Here is a 22,036-nt window from a genome sequence, read left to right on the forward strand (position 1 = left end):
TTCATTTAGTGACAACAGTAGCCAGTAGAAGAATACAATGTTACTCCAGAAGGAAGGGAAAATGGGAGCCGGTGAGTGAGAGTTAAAAGCGAAGAGGATATATAGAAATACCATCAATCCAGTGATCAGAACTTCTTCTGTGAAGAACTCTTTTGTGAGTCCCCTTGCCCGAATGGCCACAGTTGCCCATGGGTGTGTAAGATGGATGTGCACATTGCTAAGGAAAGGTCAGGGACCCTGACTACTTCATTGAGAGAGGGAAACGTTAGCACAACAGACTACTTTTGCACTAATCCTGAGTGGCAGCAACATGAGAAAATCAGCCAAAAAAAGGAAGAAGTCAGCTACTCACTGGTGACACTGGTGTGGCTTTGGAAGAAGCAGGCCTGATACTTTTGCCTGAGTAAGCTCTGGGTTCCTTGGCCAGAGAAAAAGAAGAGTAAGCCTTGGGAGAAAGGTATGGGGCTTCTTGCGAGTGGGAACATGTGGGGACCCAGTGGGTAACAGGAACATAAAAACTGCTTCTGTAATTGTACCTCAGCTGGGTGAAGTGGATCAGATCTGCTATGTTCATGTCTAGTTATTAAGCTTCAAAACAAATTTATTTTTACAATGATTATGTATAACTTCTGTGACAGACAGAAGGAAGGGTATATAGAATTTTCTTTCCATTACAGTAATGATATTGTCTCATTAATGTAGCTTGGATCTTAGGCCTTCAGACATGTAAAATCTGGGAAAGAAGTAACAGACCTGAGATTACTTAGACCCAGAGGACACTTCCGTAAAAAGACTAGGACACTGGAACCCTATAAATTCTTGCTCTTCAGACATATTCCCATGACTCCAATAGTAGCAAATTAGTAATAAATTCTCAGAGTGCACAGTGCTGAGGAGAATTTATTGTTATTGAGATATTATTGTTGAAATGTTATTGTTTATTGTTACTGAGCTGAGAGAGCAACAGAAATTCTGTACTCCTGGAGACAGATGTCTCCAACCTGTATGATTTCAGAAGAATCAGGGGCTTGGGAGCCCCTTGGGAATTTTGGGATTTTTTTTTTTTTTGTACTGGGGTTCGAACTCAGGACCTTACACTAGCCAGGCAAGTGCTTATACTGCTGAGCTAAATCTCCAATCCCCTCTTAGGAGTTTTAAGGTGTGGAGGGGTGAGGCTGGAGCTGAAGTGGCGCATAGTTGCTTTAACATGTTTAACTTCACACACTGGAGCTAAAATAAGTTTGAAAACAGCAGCCCTGAGATCTATTTTTTGTGTGAGGACCAGTTAAGAATTGGAAGAAGTAAGTGCTAGGTGACTGGAACAGATGCTATTGACTGTGGCAAGCATACAGATCTTAAATTTGTGGTTATTCAAAGTCTGATCAAGTAGAGGCCAGCAAGAAGCTTCCCTAGTAGCCGAGAGTTCTCACACGTCACTTAAAATATAACAACACCAGGAGAATTTCTTTTAAGTCTTCCTTGGGAAAATGACTAGGTAGTTGAAAAGCATTCATTCATTTATTTGTTAAATATTTACTGAGAGCTTTCAGTGTGTTTACCATTGCTCTGAATGCTGGAATGAACAGTAATTAAAAAGTCAGCACGTGCTCACGTGGAGACCACATTCTAGTAGAGGTTATAGGCAATAAGTATATAAATTAATTTCAGGTGCAAACAAGGGGTACAAAGAAGAGTAAAGCAGATTAAGTGGGCAAAGTGATAGGAGAGAAGCTTTTACCTAGAATGGACAAGGAAGATTTTTTGTTGTTTTGTTAATGTCCCTTGAGCAGCAATCTGAAAAGAGTGAGACAGCACTAAGAAAAATATACCAGAAAGACGAAGCAGTAACACAGGACTGGGAAGCAGGATCTAACGGGGGAGCCTGAAGAACAGTTAATGGGCCAGGGCAGCTACAGTGCAGGAGGACAGGGAAAGGGAGTGAGGGGAGGATACTCTGATAAGATGGTGCATGGGAAAGGTGAGACCTTCAAGGAGGCCCTCAAATGACTTTGAACATTTATTCTAAGACGTATTTCTGGTGAGTTTTTTGTTTTCCTGGATAAGGTTGGTATGAAAATTTGGAGTGTGAGCTGAGTGTCTTCTTGCAGGGAAGCAGTGCTGACCACTGTCCCCGGAGCTGTCCTTCTGGACACTTTTTGTATATAATTCTCTGTCCCTCAGCAAAGAGTGAATCAATACCACAAAAATAGAAAACTGAAGTAGTTTAAACCATTAGTCTGCCTTCGTGCCCATGGTTCTGAAATTATTTGGTCTGTTGTTCAGTAAAATAAGAAATGTCTGAAAACTTAAAAAGGGGGAATTCTTGGTCTTGGGTATTATTACAGCTTCAAAGTCAAGTAGTTGGCGAATCCTTTTTCATGATGTCACCTCTCTGTCTCTTCTGCCTTCCAATTCTCCTTTTAAGGAATTTTGCAATTACATGGGGCTCACCAGGATAATCCAGGATAATCTCCTTATTTTAAGGTTGGTTGATTAGCAAATTCAATTTCATTTGCAACCTTAATTCTCTTTTGCCTTGTAACGTAATATAATCACAGGTCCTAGAAATTACTCTGTGGATATCGTTGGAGGGTTCTTAGACTTCCAACTCATGTCATACTCCATAAGTATAATATATAAAGAGCAAAATCTAAGATAGATAACAAGAAGTAGTGAGATAGATCTTTCACAAATAGGAAGGAGGTCAAGGGTGGAGGGAGGGAAAATAGCAAAAGAAAGAGATAAAAAAGGGGAATTAAAATATGCTATGTACATGTACTAACTCCACACAAAGAATGCAAATATTAAGTACTGGAAACGTGTACTAACTTTACAAAATGCAACACAGTCCATTTACAGCCTTTATTTTCTATTTCAAAGTTAATATTTTATGTTCTTTTGTGTAAACTGCCTCAAACCTGTTTTGAAAAAGGGTCACTGAAAAATGTCCCTCTGAAATCATAAAAATTATATTTGGTCTTTGTCCTTGGTTCCTGTTACAGAGTTCCTAAAGCCCTTGGAATTTCTTGAGTGAGAGAAATATATTTGCTTTACTAATGAGTTATGTCAAAATGAGGCTGAGGGTCTTTAGCTTCACAATGGGGGTTGGTCACCAGAAAGATGAGAGGATTGAAACTTTTTGCTTCATTCCAAAACTTCCAGGAAGGGGAGAGGGACTGGAGATTGAACTAATCACTAGTGGCCAATGACTTAATCTATTGTGCCTATGTAATGAGACCTCTACAAAACCCTGAGCAACAAGTTTCAGCAAGCTCTGAGGTTGGTAACAATGTCCAGGTGCTGGGCAGGTGGTGTGGGCATGGAAACTTTGTATCATCTCCCATTCACCCACCTTCTTGTCCTGTACCTGTCTTACATTTGGGTGTTGCTGAGTTGTAATAAAATGATGACAGTAATTAAAGTGATTTCATTAGTTCTATGAGCCATGGTGGCAAATTAGGAAACTTGAGGAGTCGTGAGAACCCCCAAGTTACAGATGCTCTGTTCACAGTACAGGTCATTCAGGACTTGTAGTTGGTGGCTAGTCTCTGAGATGGGAGCAGTACGGGCTGCTGAACTTTAATCTGTAGAATCTGACACCTCCAGGGAACATCAGAAGTGAATTGAGTTGTAGGGTTCTGAGCTGCTATGCAGAGTGTTAAAGTATTGGTTGCTTTGAGGAAAAAAATGGCACATTTGGTGCCAGAAGCCTAAAAAATCAGCACAGGACCCTTAATAAATATGGATAGACTATATATGGTGGGAGATGTCGGAGAGTTATCTTTTGGTGTATTGCTCACTCCACCCCTATGGCCTCTGTTAAAACAAAGGGACTAGAGCTGTTTCAAAACATAAGTTGATAACTTGAAGCATTCTTTTATTTCAGAGCTGATACTCCACTTTCCAAAATACTTAATCTAGCTTCAATAGGGGAAAAAATACTGACTTTATCATCATGCAATTATGTATTCCTGCTTAAAAAGTTGCCACAAAACTTAAAATTAAAATACGAATTTTTAATATCTCCCTGCTTTTATGGGTCAGAAGTCTGTATGCAACTTAGCTGGGCTTACTACAGTAATCAGAGTGTCACCTAAAGGCCTAACTGAAGGAGTGTATTAGTCAGCCTTTTTCTTGCCAGGCACTTCCAATTTAAACAGGTGTTTAATTTGACTAATGTATTAAGGGAATTCAGTCCATGGTCCACTGGGCCCAAGGCAGAACATCACTGTGGTAGGGTGTGGTGAAGCAATGCTTTATAGTTGCTGGTGACTAGGAAGCTGAGCAGGGGAACAGTACCAGAAAAGAGCAGGTGAGAGATCATATATATCTGTTATAGATTAAAAACTTAACATCAGCAGAATTAATCAAAGTTGCCAGCATAAATAGAGACATGGAGAAGAGGAAGTGAGGCGATGAGACACTGTGGGTTCTCCTACATGTTGCTGTTTGAGCCACTGGTTCTCCTGGAGAAGCTCTGGTTCTCACATCCAGCATTGCTTCCTGGCTATGGAGGGGAAGACGTGTGCTGCTTAATCTCCAGGATGAACTTGTCACACTGGCTTCCTGGCATGTATTTGACTGTACTTATTGTCAGAGGAGCTTGGGGCTCCCGTGTCGCTGAGGATGGCTGTGGTGCTTTTTAGGACAGCTCTTTGTTTTGAGTGTGACTTCTCAGCTCCAGCATAGAACCCTCAACCTACCAGCACAGCTCCTTCACCCTGCCAGCACAGACTTTCTAGCTTCCATCGCTGACCTTTGGGCCTTTCCAGCACAGATCCATAAAAGAGACTGTGTGAGCCCCTCTTGTCGGCTCTAGACCTCCAATTGGAATCGTGGGAGGTATTTTCATGAGCTTTGGGTCTTCATCTGGACTCATGCAGAACATTGCTGTGGGATTCAGGCCCTCGGTTGACTATTGTATGTCTTTGGTGTTGTGGATAGATTTCTTGCAGTTTCCTGTGTTAACTCTGGTGACCATCATAAAATAATATTATAAATTCCATGTCCTGATTCTAATTGTTCTCTTTACAATCCCTGACTACAACAATATCCAAGGTCATACCTCTGTGCCTACCCAGACACACACAGGCCTATACTTCACTAATTTACTAGGTATCTCTTAATCCATTGAAGTTGATATCAAGTTAATATACCACAATTTAATGGTCAAACTTGACCATTCATCTACTTGACACATCTTCATAAGCTATACTTAATCTCCAAAAGAATAGAAAGTTCACAATGATGATTAACATGATAAAATTATGTAATGTGCAACTGGAAACATGAGAATCCCTTCCCCAAAATCTTGACAGTTTCAACATTTTTCAGAAGTTCAAGTCTCTTCTGAGATTAAAGGTAAATTGTTACATGGGAGCCTTTGGTAAAAACCAAACTACATAACTACAAGATACAATGGCACTGGCTAAATAATTCCATCCCAAAATGAAGAACTGGAGGTTAAAAAAAGAATCAAACTAGAATAAGACTGAAACTCAGCACAACAAACGTTAAGTCCTGCAGCTCTATATCCAGCATCCAGAGCATACAATGGTAAAATGTGAATTCTGAAGGGTTTGGAGGGCACAACACTTATGGCATTGTTCATTGCAGCCCATATAGACTCTTTGCAGCTTTTCATGACAGACATTCCATGCTCTTGGCATCCTCAATGTCCTGTGATCTCCACTCTACCTTTGGTGTTGTTCCTACACTTCATTTACTGCCTTATCAGAGGCTCTTTGCCTGACCTTCCAGACTTTTCTTTGAAATCTGGGTGGAAGCTCCCTGACCCCATAACTCTTGCATTCTGCATATCAGCAAAATCAGGCTACCATGGACAATTCCAACATGTGCTGTCACAGGAAGCTCATTCACGTGGTCATTGACAGTATTTTGTTTCCCATGGGTTGCAGATCTGAGAAGCCTCACATTAGTGGCCACACATTCCCCTGAACAGGATTCTCACAGCATGAGCTGGCCTGTCCCAGAGAGATGGACAGAGTGAGAGAGAGCTCAAGATGCAACCAACTGTCTTTTTGTAACATAATCTCAGAAGAGACATCTCACCACCTTTGTCATACTCTGTGTGACAAAGTGTATCACTTTGTCCAGCCCAGTCTCAGAGAAAAAGTACTATGCAATTGCATGAACATCAGGAGAAGAAGACTCTTGGGAGCTACTTTAGATGCTGCCTGCCACAGCCACCATCTGTAAAGTTTTTCTAGTTGTGGCATCATTTAAAATACCATTGAAAAAGTTTACCTGAGGTTACTGCAGCTTCTTGGAATCCATTCAACAGATACAAACACAGAGATTTATGTGTCAATTTAATGCCTACTGAAGACAGATTACTGTAGAGAATGTGACCTAAAACAATGTACCCCAGAATCAAGTTGTGATATACTGTTATTGTTTTTTATTAATAAACATGAACTGAGTTATATCAAAGAGAAGCCATAATATAATTGTTATTGCTATGCTTCATAAAAATAACAACACTTTTCTCTATACTGGACTCATTTCACCCCACCCCCACTAAGTTTGAGATTGACATAAACAACAAAATATTGAAAAACCAGATGTATATTAAAATACATGGAGTCTAAGAACATGTTATTAGAAAAATCAGAATATTAAGCTAAATCCAATTCTCCATAATTGGAATCCATTCTAGGGTAGAATGAAAACTACCATATTAATGAAAATAATAGAACCAAAGAAAAATCATACATCAGAACCCACCGTATGTCTTGGATTATTGTTGGGACAATTTAATACAGAATAAAGTGTGGCAAATGTAATTTCTATAGTGACATTCTGATGGTATTTAAAAACTCAAAACAATTGTTATGTAAATAACAATATTTCAGAAAGCACAGACATCTTTCACATTTAGGTGATTTTTTAGAGTGATTAGTTAGGCCTATTCATTTTTTGAAAAATATTTTTGTTGCTCCTACTCAAGTTCCCTTTTTCTTTAGCTTAATTTTACTTAATTTTCCTATTTCCGTTTTTTTGATTAAACTTTGCTTCTGCTCTTAAAAGTATCACCAGGTTTTTGCATTAATAGTCCAGTTCTGGTCAGTGAGTTGGGACGAAAAGTCTGCAAAGAATGTCAGAAAATAAGTGTTTCCAGTTACCTTGGAGCCATAAGAAACCAAGCTAACCCACTAAGGATATAGTGTGAATAGATGGAAGAATCTAGATCTTATCAAGCTCTTAAATTAACCAACCCTAAATCAGGACTACTTCTTGCCATATACTATCAAAAATAACCCTAGCAAAGCCACTAGGCAACTCAGCTCTACAGAGAGCCATTCACATTGTACATGCTGGTGGCCCTGAATCTTACTGTTTAAGCCACTTTCAGATAAATAGTATGTCCCTTGCTGCCAGAAGAACCCTACTTCATAAAATATGGTAAATAGGGTTCCAATGTTAAGAAATTGTCTCCATGTACCATTTTATACCTTGCAAACTATTATCACTAAAAGCTTTAAATTATAAGTAATGTGCCATAACTTGGACATAAAACAAAAAGAATTCATTGGCTAATATAAATGAGAATTCCAGATGCAGAGGAGTTTTTATATGGTTTAACCTAATTTTTGATTCTTCAACAATGTGGGGTTTTTGGTGATTTTCTTAACTTTATCTTTCTCACTTGTTAGCTTCTCCTTTGGGTTGGTTTACTTCATAGCAAAATCATTGCAGTAGTTTCAGGGCCCTAGTTTCCACACTTCTCCCTTCAAACTGCCAGGCATTGGAATGCCCTTTTTGGCTTAGGCTGAGTTACATGTACAATCCCAGGAGCCCAGGACAGAATCAGATATCCTTCAAGCTCAGAGGTCCCTAAATAGAGAGGATAAATGAAATGCTAGTATTCAGCTATAAATATTCACTCCTTGGGCCGAGGGCTGTAATGGAAAATGACTTTTTAAAAAATATACTTGGAATTATTTATATGTTCTTACTCTCAAAAGAATGCGAGACAGAGTAACCAATGACAGTAGGCCCATAAATTACCAATAAAGTACAACATTTATTTAGCTATTTGAGAACTAAGGAGAGAACTTTTGCTAGAGGATGGTTTGAACATTTGTGAGATAGTACTTTTTTGTTTATTTTCAGAACTAGATGTCAAGGCAATCAATAGTGATTTAAAACATCTGTTTTGGGAGAAATGTCAAACTCTTTGCTCTTTAAAAATGTTAATAGGAAATTTCAAAATCTGTGAACTCTTTTCAACACCTTCACTTTCCTGAAATCCCAAATTACTACTATAAAGAAAGAATGCAATGCATTTCACTCAAATCCAGACACTTACCGGTACAGCTGCCACTTGCATCAGAAAACGGAAAAAAATTGGCAAGATATACAACTAGCTATTTACAGAAGCATTTGAAATCTACAGCCTAGGTTTGCAAAGATTCCTGGCACATGGTGCTCAGTGTTAAACAATGGTCATCCAAAAGCATGGCTTAGGTATTCATCACCCTGTAAACCTTAAATTTATTTCACATCTGCCTTTGAAACTTGGAATAGGACCAAATTGTTTTCCCAGATGAATATGGCAAAAATTCCACTGCACTGTAAAACATAATAGTCAGACTAAATACACATCTCAAATTCATTATATATCTAGCATGAGAAAAAATAGAGGTCTTTATCATTTTGACCAGAGTAGCATTAACTAGGAATGGAAAAGCCAGGGTTGTAGGGTGTCCTGAATTCTCAGATCAGAAACATTCTTAGTCAGGTGAGGCTATCCATGCACAAAGTTATATAGGTTTTTCTACTTTCTCCCAGAAAAGTATTCTACAAGCTAATTGCTTTTATTATGGAAGTGTATTCCTGAGCTGAACTATAAGGGTGATTTTGAAAATTCAGTGCAGGTGCAATGTAGTATTAAAAGCTGCTTAGGAGGGAGAGAAAAGAAGCAGTCAATGTTTCAAGATTGTCTGGTTTAAGCAATTAACCTTTTTTCTTGAATTTTTAGAAAAGACCCATTTGAGTACTTTAAATAACTGTGGTATTGCTATGTTCACACTGTCAGTAGAAAGTGCAAGTAATGGAAAACATCCATATTTCCCCAACTATAAACTCCAGCTTTCCCTTTTCATGTACTAAAAAGGCTAGAGAGAGTAGCTGTTAAGATCCTGAATTTAGGCCAAACTTCCTGAATCCTGGGGATAAATCCTGGCTCTGCCATCTGTTAACTGAGTGACCTTGGGTACATTACAAACTTTTTGTGTCTTGGCTTCTTTATCTGTAAAAGAGAAATGATAGCTGCCTGTGTTATAGAGTGATTAGAAGATTAAGTGAATTAACATATGTGGAACATTTAGAGCATAAACAGAACTGAAGCTTTAGCTATAATTATTTATGAAGTTTCAGATATATTTATTGAAGAATGTTTTATTTGAATTCCAAGGTAACTAAGTCAATATGTGCTTCAAACTATATTTTTACAGATGAAGGTGGAGTAGTACCTTAGTTCCAAAAGGCTTTTGTTTGAGAACAGTTTGGTTTGCAAACAAAAATGTCTGGCAAAATTTTGTTTTTGCTTGCAAATTCTACATCGAATGACAAACAAAAACGTGGCCATCTTTTCTAAAATCGTGGAGCAAATTAAATTTGTGAGCCTAGGTATCACTGCATCTGCTTTGAAACATCATTTCACAATCTTATTAAAGGACAAATATCACACTGTTAGTTAAAAGTAACTTAGAATATTGTATAAACAGTCTTCATTCTATATAAGCATTCCAAAATACATATTAAAGTTCTATAACTTTAAAAAATGTTTATTGAGTGTCTACCATATAGTTGGGCACTATTTTACATGGGATTTATACTGTATTTGTGTATGAATGTGCAAAGTTTTGCTTCCACAGGATTTTAATCCTTTCAGGAGGATGCAAAAATTAACCAGTGAATGATATGTCAAATGATGATAAAGTCTATAAAGAAATATAAAGCAAGAGAAAAAAGTGGAGAAGTTAATGCTTCTAGGAAAGGCCTCTCTGACAAGGTCATTTGAGAATGATTTATAGAAGTGAGGAAATGAGCCACGTACACATTTGAGGGAAGGCAGAGGGCACAGCAAGAACAAAGACCCTCAGTGGTGTTTTTAAGGAGTGTAATATGGAATTCAAATCCAAGAAATTAACTCTAGAACTTGTGTTCCATATTCTCCACTAACTTCTACACTTTCATAAACTCTGCTTTATGCAGATTATTATGAAAACAGTATCAGAGTTAAATACATTTATTTATGCTGTTATGTTGACTTACAGCTATGTTTTTTATTTTGTATTTTATTTTTTATTAATTATTATTATTATTTTTGAGACAGGGTTGCATTGTATTCCAGGCTGGTCTTGAGCTCCTTATATAGCCCATGCTGTCCTTGAACTCATGGTGATCCTCGGTCTCAGCATCCTGAGTGCTGGGATTACAAGTGTGCAGCACCACACCTGGTTTAACCTCTGTGTTATGTTGATTTATGTGTGGATTCCAAAGAACAACATAAAGAAATTTGATGTTCCCTTTTCAAAAATGACTCAGAGTAGGAAGCAAAACATTTTAAATTAAGAACAGCAACCAGATGTCTTCAAACTAGGAAAACCCTTAATTTAGGATTTTAGTGTCATGCTTATGTCTTTTTCAGGCTCAGTGCTGGGTCCCACGTGAAGATTAAGAATCACCACCTCAGCAAACAGTACTTTAGGATCTAGGAATATTTTTGGTTTCATTTCAAAAATTTCAAATGGGCAAAAGTGTCATAGAAAAATAGACATGTTTTTCATTGCCTTAACTAGAAAAAGAGAAGTATGGAGAAAATCAATCACTTTTATTTTTAAGGTTTTGTGGGTATGGTACCATTTAGAGAATAATTACTCATTAACTGAATCAAAGCTGAGGAGTTAAGTCCGGACAAGCTTATTTTGAGGGCAAATTGTAAAGAATAGCAGATAACTTCATGAAAAGCAGCTGGCTGGCTAGGAGGATATGCTGAAGAACAGGCAACTGAATGCTATAAGCTTTCTATTTCTGAAGCTGTGCCAAACATTCTAAATAAAGAGAATCTAAATCAGTGGCTCCCGACTTAGAAAGTGTGTTATTCTGGGTCTTTTGAGAGTCAGCTTCCAAAATAAGATTCAGCATGAAAAGATTTCATTAGGGGAAACACCTGTGTGAGAAAACGGGTAGGAAGGCGTTCAGACCGGAAAGAGAGGGAGCTGTGACCCAGCCTGACTCTGGGTAGAGGAAACCGGCCAGGAAAGCCGGGGAGAAACCGCACAGATAAACTAGGCGGTCGTGGAAGGTTTAGCAAGCTGTGGGGGAGTCTGAGAGCGAAAGCAGTCCTGCATCAGAAAAGTTCCACATCTCCAGGGACCATGTCTCTGTTGGTACTTATTCCTGCAGCCCCTTAAAGGGCTGGCAGCAGCCAACTGGAAGCCTGACCTCAGTACAAACTCCGAGATGGGTTGCAGTGTGGACCCTCAGCCAACCTGTGGTCCCAAAGCTAAGTAGGAATTTCTTAGGGATCTGTCTACCTCCTCTACTCTCCCTCCCCTCCTCCCCTCCCGTCCCCTCCCCTCCTCCCTTTCCCTCCCCCTTTCTCCCTCCCCTCTCCCCTCCCTCTCCCCGCCCTCTTTTTTGTATTAGGACTCCAACTCTCAGCCTCATGCTTGCCCGGCAGGCACTGTGCTGCTGAGCTACATCCCTGGCCTAGCGTCTATTTTTCTTGCTACTAGGGATCAGACCCATAGCCTTGAACATGCTAGGCAAGTGCTCTTGGGCTGAGCTTCATCCCTAGCCCCAGTTTAGGATACCTTTGGCAATCAGCTGCTTCCTAGAGAAGAAGCATGTCAAGCAGCCACACTGTGGGGATGTATATCATGTCCACTCCCTTATGCTGAGGTGGTGAAAGGCACTGAGAGAATAAGAAATAGAAAAATATTTCCTGCATTGATGTTTATGTTTTAAATGCATTGTTAGAAAAGCTCCCGGACCACAATATATAAATCTGCTGTAAATCATAGATACTTTAAAATTAGATTTAGCCATATAAATCACAGCAGTCAGGCCTTCCCTTCAGCTTCTGGCTGGACCCCATGCAGCAAGCATGGAATCTTATCTAAAGACACTGTTACAGAGAAAGTTTGTAAGTGTAGTGGGTGATGTTTTATACTTATGCCTGATTACAGATTTCTCTTTCCAAAAGTAAAACTATGACTTCAACACCTGTCCTAAATGCAATCCTATCATATTTGGATGCTATAAGCTTTGAGGCCTACTGTTTGTATAGATCTTTTGGTGCTAAAATATCATTAGATTTGGCTCGAATTCCACAGATTCATTAACATGCCAGCATTAATTCCAGATGTGATCCGTCTCTTTCGGGGGAAGTATGATGAATGCTTGTTGATAAGGTCCAACCTTTCTTTTTAAAAGAACCCAAAATTAATTTATTAGTGGGAAATAATGAAACTGCTAGCAAGACTTAACTTCAATTATTGTGATAAAAACCCATGACGTTTATCATCTAGATTTAAATTTATTTATTTTATTAGAGCATGTTTGCAGTACATAATGATTACATTCATTTTGGGGAATTGGTACACATACCTAGCACATTCCAATTTCTATTTTTGCCCTTCTCCTCCACTCCATTTTTTAAATCAGATCTATTTTTTTCTAAGTCTTTATCAAAGACTATTAATCAAGACTATTAATCAAAAGATTAATAGTTAGCTAACGCTAGCCATGCTAGATTGCAGTAACTTTATTCTCTCTCTTTTTTTATATGGTTGGTCTTTTTTTGCACTTTATTTCTCATATAAGAGAAACCATGTGATATTTAAGCTTGTGTGTCTGATTTACTTCACTTAACATTATGGTCTGAAAGTAACATGTTTTCCTTCAGATGACACAAGTTTATCTTTCTTTATAGCAGTTATACTCCATTGTGTATAAATACCACATTTTCTTTATCCATTTAGCTATTGATGGACATATAGGCTGTGTCTAAGATTTAGCTATTGTTCTGCTATTAACATGGGTAAGCGTGCGTCTCTGTAATGTGACATTTCTAACTTTCTCAGAAGATACGTAAAAGGGGAATAGCTGTGTCAAATGGAATTTCTAGTTTTAGTGTTTTGAGGAATCTTCATACTGATTTCTATAGTGGTTGTACCAGTTCATATTTCCACCAAAAATGGAGAAGAGTTCTTTTTCTTTGCAGCCTCTCCAAAATTTGTTGCTGCTTGATTTCTTGAAGGATGGTCATTCTTTCTGGAGTGACATGGAATTTCACTATTGTTTTAATTTGCATTTCTTGAATGGCCAACAATATTGAACACTTTTTAATTTTATTTATTGGCCATCTGAGACATGTCTATTCATTTCAGATGTCCATTTCTGATCAGGTTTTTAAACTTTGGGTGATCTATTTTGTTTGAGGTTTTTAAAAAAGTATACTTTAGATAGTAGTTTTCTGTCTGAGAAATATCTGGCAAATCTTTTCCCATTCTGTAAGGTATCTCTTCACTCTATTGGTGGTTTCCTTTGATGTGCAGAAGCTCTTTAATGTGACCCAGTTATTGATTCTTGGTATTATTTCTTGTGCAATCAGTGCTTTGTTCATAAAGTCTTTGGCTACACCTATGCTTCAAGAATTTTACTTATTTTATCTACCAGCAGATTGTTTCTAATATTTAGATCTTTAGTGCACTTTGGATTAGTGCATGGTGAGAGAGATATTTAATGCATGACGAGAGATACATGAGTCTAGGTTCAATCTTGAGTATATGAAAAGCCTGTCTTCCCAGAACCATTTATTAAAGGGGTTAAAGTATTTGGCCCTGTTGTCAAAGATAAGGTAGCTGAGTGTATCTGGAGTTGTTTCTGAATCTTCTATTCTGTTCCACTGATCCACATGTCTGTGTTTTTAAAGTTATTAAACATTGTATACAACAAGTTCAAAAGGAAAATCCACAATTTTTCTCTCTAGAATACTCTCTCTAGGTGCCTTTAAACCATAAAAAAGCAATTTTGTCTTTGCCCAAAATATAGTTGCATTCTAATAGATCAAACAGATAGTAGAGTATAAATAAATATCAAACAAAAAGCAAACAAGTAGAAAATGTCAGTTCTCTAATGTTATAAAATAGTAATGATAATAAAGAATTGTTATTTTCCTTCTCTCCTTATTTCATTCATTTCTTTGACTCTTTTCTGAAGGTTTACTAAAAGAAATTATAGAGTATTAATTTATTAATACCACAGCATAATCTCAGGAGGTGAAAATGTAAAGTTCCATCAGGGGAAAATCAGAACCAGGAACCATGTAGGCAAATAAACTAACAGACTTACTAGGGCTCTGCTTGCGCTGTTGACTCACAGTCAGTCTCTCTGTCTCATCTGTCTCTCTCTCTCTCTCTCTCTCTCTCTCTCTCTCTCTCTCTGTCTCTCTCTCTCTCCTTCCTCATCTCTTGCATGCTTAGGACTGGTTTCTTTTTGATGTTATGGAAAGAAAAAACAGACGCCAAGGATGTATGCTATATTAGGGTTTAATGCAGGAACAATAACAACAACAAACACTTTAGAGAATTTAACCAGAAAGATACTTAATGTAAAGAATTAGATACTCAAACTATCGTAAGGCCCTACTAGCTGAAGTGAGAGGCTGTCATTAGGCAGCTGCCCATCTTTCATAAAGCTAGACACAAGAAAGGGTAATTTAAATTAGTTTACCAGAACTTGTCCACTGGCCAGCAAAGTTAATTTATGCTTCTTTTTGCCTTCCAAAAGTTCCAGCTCCAAGGAATTCTGGGAAATGTAATTTTCGTCATCTATTTTTCATGATGGGAGGAAAGTTAAAAGAGGTTAGAAATGGATGTTGAATTTCAATAGAATGTACGTATTCTTCCAACAGAAAAGAGTTTTGCTAGTCTTCTGTTAAGCATGAATATATTAAAAATGAACACACAGAAACTTATAGTAAGGTGAATGATATTAAAAATAAAAGTAATAAATACTCAGAACTCATTACCTCTTAATTATTTTACATTTGAATATTGTCTATGTTCTTGAATTTATTTGTATTCATTACATCTGTTTGATTAAAATATTATATAGTTGCTACTGAAAAACAATTTTTTTCAACTTCATTTTTAGTGGTATAGGCTGAAATCAGGTGAGAGTATTTCTAAAGTGGGAACTGGCAAACATATAGTTCAGAGCCTTTAACTTTCTCTGGAGCACAAGTACCTTAGTATATTTACTAGCGCATCATTGGCTAAATGTATTAGAATAATTCCATAAAGGAGGAAAATAAAGTATAAGAAGTTTTCAGATAGCAAGAAATAGGAGGGTCACAACATGAATATGTGGGTCATTTGGATCATGACAAAGAAAAAAAATTAGGAAGTAGAAGAATCATAAACAATTAGAATTCGGTGCAGATAGTATTTGTTATACCTGACTTGACTAGTGCCTGTTATTAGAATCTTAGAATTTATAGCACTTAGTCTTAAGAGGAGAATTAAAGGATCGGCTGTCCTCTGGGATGTCCAAGAGCTCACATAGTCCAGAGAGTCTGGATAGTTGTGAGGGTCTTTCTGATGACTGAAAGCCTCTTAGATTATGATATCGTTTGTGGAAGTATAACAGTTTGGAGGAAGATGAAAAGAAGTGGGAGACTTTTAAGGAGTTCCTGTAGTCCACTATGGCTGAAGACCAGCAAGTGAAGCATTACTTTGCAAGCAATGCAGTAATAACTTAAGAGTTGTGGTCACAATGTGAGAAATTATTATACAGGCAATTTGGGGTCAGGCAGCAGTGAACCAATGTTGGCAGTCACTTAGGAGACCTAAGAGGCAGGAATGAGGAACTTAAGGAGCTCACTAGAGAATATCATAGAAACAAGACATATGTCTTACTTTTGCCTATGTATAGTATTAGATCACATGATTTTTTGTTTGCATGAAATGTCATATATATGAATCAATATTCAAGTTATATCTCGTGACTAGTATTTTCAGGGTGGTGGTTCTATTAACCACTGTATCTAAAGAAACAAAACAAAACAGAAAAGTTATGTAAAGAATCTTATTTTTAAACTACTTAGACTATCAAATTTTGTCTTTGGGCCGGTGCCACTCAACTAAAATGGAAGCGATTTGGGGAACACACGAAAGCTGAAGGGAAATCTAATTATATTTTCAGGGTATGCAGTGAAGCTTTGAGAAGAATCTGAGTACAAGAATAGGATATTAACATTAATCTACTTTGATGGAATACCAGTAGATAAGTTTCAATTAACTCAGAAAATTTTTAAAGGCCCTATTCTTATTGTTTTGCTGTACTATCTAGAGATTTAGTAGTATTCTTGAGGCTGTTATTTTTCTTTTTGAAATGTTCTAAAGAAAAAATATTCCTACTTCCTATAGAGGGACATACAAAATTTTGTCTTCCCATCTGTACTGTTTCTTGTCATCATTGGATCCACTATGAAACAATTATTCAAAATTCTTCAGATTATACATTGGCTAGAATATTAGTTTGTGTTAATGAGGATACAAAACTTAGGAAATGCTATAGGTTAATGTTAGAATTTATGAAACGTTTTTCAAGATTATCAGAGAGAAGCCTAGGGCAATTAGACGAAGGATTCTTAGGATAAGTATGGTTTGTATGAACAGATTTGTTGTGACAGTTTTACAGAGAAAACAATATATTTCTGTAATTAATGAAAAACTGGCATTATAGAAAACAACTCTGAGCTTTGGAGTCTAGTGAAATAGAATTACATCGTACTCCAACATTGTTGATGTCTATCTCATTAGTTCTTCATTTGACAGACATGTGAGATATTAAAATAAGTCCAAACTAAAATACTATTGTACAGTGCCATTTTTATTTAAAATCATTAATTTCTTTTCTTAGCTGTGCTACTAAACATTCATTTTGTTTACTTTCAGAACATTTAAAATTGAGAATTATAAAATTTTATATCTGGAAATGCTTTTTGAGAAACATTGTAGATTTAATATGTTTCAATAACCATGATCATGTTTAACCACGAAAGGAACCAATATTGACAATCGCTTTTAAGATAGTATTTATATGACCTCTTCCTCCAAGAGCTTTGATTACACTATAGTTGGGGATGTACGTGGGAATAACATATTGTCAAAAACAATTTGGTCCTAAATTATAAAATGGAACATTTTTTCATGTTCTACTATTCCAAAATTTGATTCCTAGGTCTATTCCCTAGAGAAACTTTTGCGTATGGGCACCAAGAGACAGAACAAAAGCAGTTAATGTAATTATTAATCATAATAACAAAAAATTGGAAATTCAAACAATTGTATATTGGTTTCTATGAAGAGACAGGTCCCAAAAGTGTGGGGTGGATGAAAAAAAAACAATAGAGATGAAAGTTATGGGGTTGTAGGGCAACAGCCTCTAGGACTGAAGCCCTGATTACAATTTTCTCTGGATTTTATTAGTCTTTTCTTTTTCAAAGAACAGAAGTGGATGCTATAAGGGTAAAGTTCAGGTAAAATTAATTGTTTAACTATTCCAGGGACCATCTTTAGCTGTGTCTGGCCTTGATGTTTACCATTTGTCTTGGTCATTTTCCCCTTATTGCTGCACAAAATACCTGATACCCAAAATGAAGAAAGGAAAGGCTCATTTAGCTCATTGTTTGTGGAGGTTTCAGTTCATCATCAGCGGGCTCCAAAGCAGGGTGGCATGGAACAGGGGCAACACTTCAAGGCAGCAGTCAGCAAAAGCAGCCAGAGCAAAAAGGTGTGTATGGGGGGGTGTAGAGCAAGTCTCTTTTCCTCTCTTATATTGTACACAGGCCACCACCCCCTCTCCAGGGCTGGTATAGCACTCACAAAATTTCCTTGCCTTCCTTTTGCACAGGAGGAGGGATATTTACAAAATAAGAACACTGGCTCCTTGCTGAAGCTCTCAAACTTCTAAATTTCTCAAATTGAGACAATGAACAATATCCTAGAATGGTAACTGCTTGTGCCCTCTACAACACAGCAAGCAGAGCTGCTGAATTCCTCAGTTAATCTTCTAGACTTCTCAAGCTGACACAGTGTACAAACCATGATACCATTCTTTTGGACACATTTTAGCAAAGCATCTCATGCTCTCCCAGCAGCCTTCCACTGAGACTCAAGGTTCATTACTTTCATTACCTTCGACACAATGAGTTTACAAGGTTTCCTCCAAAACAAACAACCATATGACCTCAAATAGCACAAAGTCCCTGGAGTGACCAAAGTTTAAATTGGTTTAAGTTAATCTGTTATCCACACCTATAGAAGACGGTTACATTAATTATGGAACTACACAATGGAATATTGGATAGTAGCAAAAATGATTGAGGTGCAGCTATATGGAGTGTGGCAAGATCTATATACAGAGGTAAATGTATTTTGAGTAGGTAGAGAGAAGTGGGGAGACTCTTTTAAGGAGTTCTTCATAGTCCAAGTGTAGCTGGACACAAACAAATGAAACATGACTTTGCAAAACATTATTTTGCAAGCAATGTAGCGATGAATTAACAATTACATAGTGCAAGAATAATATAGCAAGTGAAAAAAGTGCTAGGGAATCATTAATAGTACTTAGAAGACCATGCCATTTTTATAAGCCTCGGAAAATAGAACTAAAAACATTATTTATGGATACAGACATGTTATTTTTTAAACACAAGGGAATGATACACAAAGTTTAGGATAGGGAGTTAACTGGAGGAAAGTTAGGGGGTAAGATATAGAAATAAATCCTAGGCTGATACAAAGATGTTGGCCACAGATCAGTTTCATAGCTGATGGTATGTTCATTTATATAGTATTCATGGTTACTTGCATGCACTCTTTAAAAATTTTGTAGCTCGATTGAGCCTAGTGCCTTCATGGCACTTCTCCAGTCATTTTCATTTTTTAAGGGTCTCACTTAGTTGCTCTGACAGGCTTAAAATTGTAATTCTCCTGCTTCAGCCTCCTAAAGTGAACCATTTATAGCAGCTGCATACTCTTTTATATGTATGCTTTAAAAGATACTTGTATAGTTATATAATGAAATAACATTTGAAAAGAGCCTTATTCAATACCCAGTACATAATTTTATGCAAATGGAAGGAACAGTCTAAGAATATAACTAAAATTGATGATGGGGAAATATAAAAATGTACAGAAAATTTCTGTACATATAAAAGTTTTGAGAATTTTTAAAAATCGCATTTACCATCCATAGGCTCAGTTGGTAAATCTGATTTTTATAAGTTTGTATAAAATTGCAAAACCAAAAGTAGATGTGGCTATCATGGAATATCATACTGAAAAATAGATTTACTGGTTTAGTGACCTTTTTGGTATTGAGTGAACGAAGGACTATATCCTGACCCCTTTTTATTTTTTAATGTTAAGACAGGTTTTCAGAAAGTCTCTAAGTTGCCCAAGCTGGGCTAAAACTTGGGATCTTCCTGCCTCAGCCTAGCAGTATGTTATAATTACAGGAATGTACCACTTATTAAATTATATATAAATTTTTTTTAAAATGTAAGAGCTACAACTATGAAAGCTTTTTCTGAGAATAAATTATTCTAAAAGCTGTTTGTGTTCTTTATATACCTGTAAGGCTGAGCTAAGTTATTTGATAGTAGAAAATGGTAATTACCTGGACAGTATTTTATCATTATTGTATCTCTTGAAAACCATTAGTTCTGTGAACATTCCCATCCTTCTTGAAATAGAACATATATATATATATATATATATATATATATATATATAAATACGAATTTCTCCTGTGAAATTCAGACACCATTTCACTTTAGCAACAGATCTTTTAGGAATGTATTGCAGAGATAAAGGGTAGCTTATTTGTACCTGTTTTATGCCCCAACAAGTATTCTCAATGTGTGAGATACAACTCGTTGTTCAGTGCTTATCTCAAAGGCTAAAAATCAGAATTATGAAATTAGAATCCATGTATTCTTCTTGAGAGTTCTGTGACAAAAATGCACTGAAATATTAGTAGAGAAGTGTAAAAGTTATATTAATCACTTCAATATCACAGGGTTAGCAATGGATGTTAGATGCCTGATATGATACTCAGAAGAGTTTAAGTTTCCAGCTTATTTCTGAGTTACAATACTCATTTGACATCTCTCTTTTCTCATATTTATCAATAGAGATATGCTCCTTTGAGGACTATTACAAGAATGGAAAAAGTTGCTACACATGAAAAAGCCTTTGTAATCTCAAGGAATATACAATTGTTAGTTTGTTACTATAGAAAGTCCTTAATTTCTTTAATAGATTAAAATTATATGAAAGTATAACAAGCTTATATAGGCATTTTAAAAGATTACCAAGTAAACACGATGAATTTCCTTATAAGAAATAGGAAACTGCTTATAGGGCCTGCTCGAAAAAATATTGTATTGATTTTCACACAAATGTAAATGTCAAAGCATATTTCTACAGAATCTGCAGGATATTATGACTTATTAATTCATCAAGTCAAACATAACTAATTAACCTCCAGAGAGACAAGTATGGTGGAAGTATGGTAATCTTTCTTTTTAGCTTAGTAGTGGAGGAAAGAAGTAATTCACCACATGAGTGTGTGTTCTGCAGTTATCACAACAGGAATATTGTGAACAGGCAGAATGGCTTTGGAATTTTATTGTCACTCTAGGGCTTTCTCTGACTTGTAGTTCTGAAATTTTTAGTAGCTTATCTACAAGTTAACTTTTGCCATGGAGAAATAGTCTTATATACAGAAAGACTAGTATTCCAAGGTAATTTGATAGTTTACAGTAAGAAATACGACCAACTTAACTTCATACTAACACTTATACATTACCTTTCTTTACAATTCCTAAGAGCTTTTGAAATTATCTGATTTTGGTACCTCTTGGCCATTGAAGAAAATGACCTAATTTATCTTACTCGATTTTATTTTCCCTACCAGGTGGAAAATAGTGAAAAGTGTAAAGCAGAATAGGATAACATGTCCCAGTTTTCAAAAAATAACATACTGTTGATGATTCTTTATATTTCCTTCCCACTTTGTCTATGCATGTTTATGTTACTGGGATCATACTATATATCCATTTTAAATACTTAAATTTTTTTCTGGTTATGATGGAAATCATGCATTTCTGTGGAAATTTTGGCAAATTCATAGAAAAGACATCTAAAGCAAAAATTGAAAACCAAAATGTGAAAGTCATATACATATAATATACTGTAGTTAACTACTGTGAACATTTTGGTGTATTGTCTCCCAGTGTTTTTATTTTTTGAAAAGAAACCAAAGCAGAAGAGCTTGGGGGGACACAAACTGGCTTGGCTGGCGTTAGGTAGCTTCTACTCTCCAGTCCAGCGGCCTAGAAGAACCAGATCAGCACTCTTGTTCATGGACAGGGGTAGGGAGAAGAAACAGTCTCCCTTAAAGTTCTCTGGCTTAATACCCTATCTTAAACTGACTTGTACATTTTTTTTTTTTTCATGGATTCCCACCTTCAAAGCCCACCGACGCCTGCCTACATTGGACGGTTTCTGGAGCCCGCGCTCCTCCTCGGCGGTTCGTCTCTGCTCACTGGGACACCCGCCCCTACTTCACCTTCTAACAAGAGGAGGAAGCAGGAGGTTGCTACTTTGTTGCTTCAACCTGAATAGTAGTCAGAGGCTTCGCCCAGCGGCAGGATCAGGAGCGCTCGAAGTCCCACTCGAAAGCTCCAGGTCTCTCTCAGAAGGGCTGCGGCCGAATCCCTTGTTCCAAAGGAAGGTGGTCATTCCCAGAGGGGCCAGTCTTTCCAGGCATTTGGAGGTTGTCATCAGAGTGCACTTGAATGTGGCTCTGATTTTCCTCATCCTGCGGTTCTAGACAGGTGGAAGGGAGCTAACTCACTCTCCGCCTCTCGGGAGATCCCGGCAGGCATCTGTTGCGGAATGCCGAGGCACAGCCAACAGCCGAT

At 37.0% G+C, this 22,036-nt stretch overlaps 1 long non-coding RNA gene across 1 annotated transcript; it reads right to left on the reverse strand.

The window, feature by feature from the left end:
* Positions 1-14,569: 14,569 nt before the first annotated feature.
* On the reverse strand, positions 14,570-21,878 carry LOC134476137 (uncharacterized). Its single transcript, XR_010047650.1, has 2 exons — positions 21,730-21,878; positions 14,570-21,445 (listed from the first exon to the last, which is right to left on the reverse strand). It is a non-coding gene; the product is annotated as an uncharacterized LOC134476137 (long non-coding RNA).
* Positions 21,879-22,036: the final 158 nt, after the last annotated feature.

Source organism: Cavia porcellus, unplaced genomic scaffold (assembly GCF_034190915.1).
Source record: "Cavia porcellus strain 051 isolate PalLab524CR breed Dunkin Hartley unplaced genomic scaffold, mCavPor4.1 scaffold_5, whole genome shotgun sequence".
Lineage (NCBI taxonomy): Eukaryota > Metazoa > Chordata > Mammalia > Rodentia > Caviidae > Cavia > Cavia porcellus.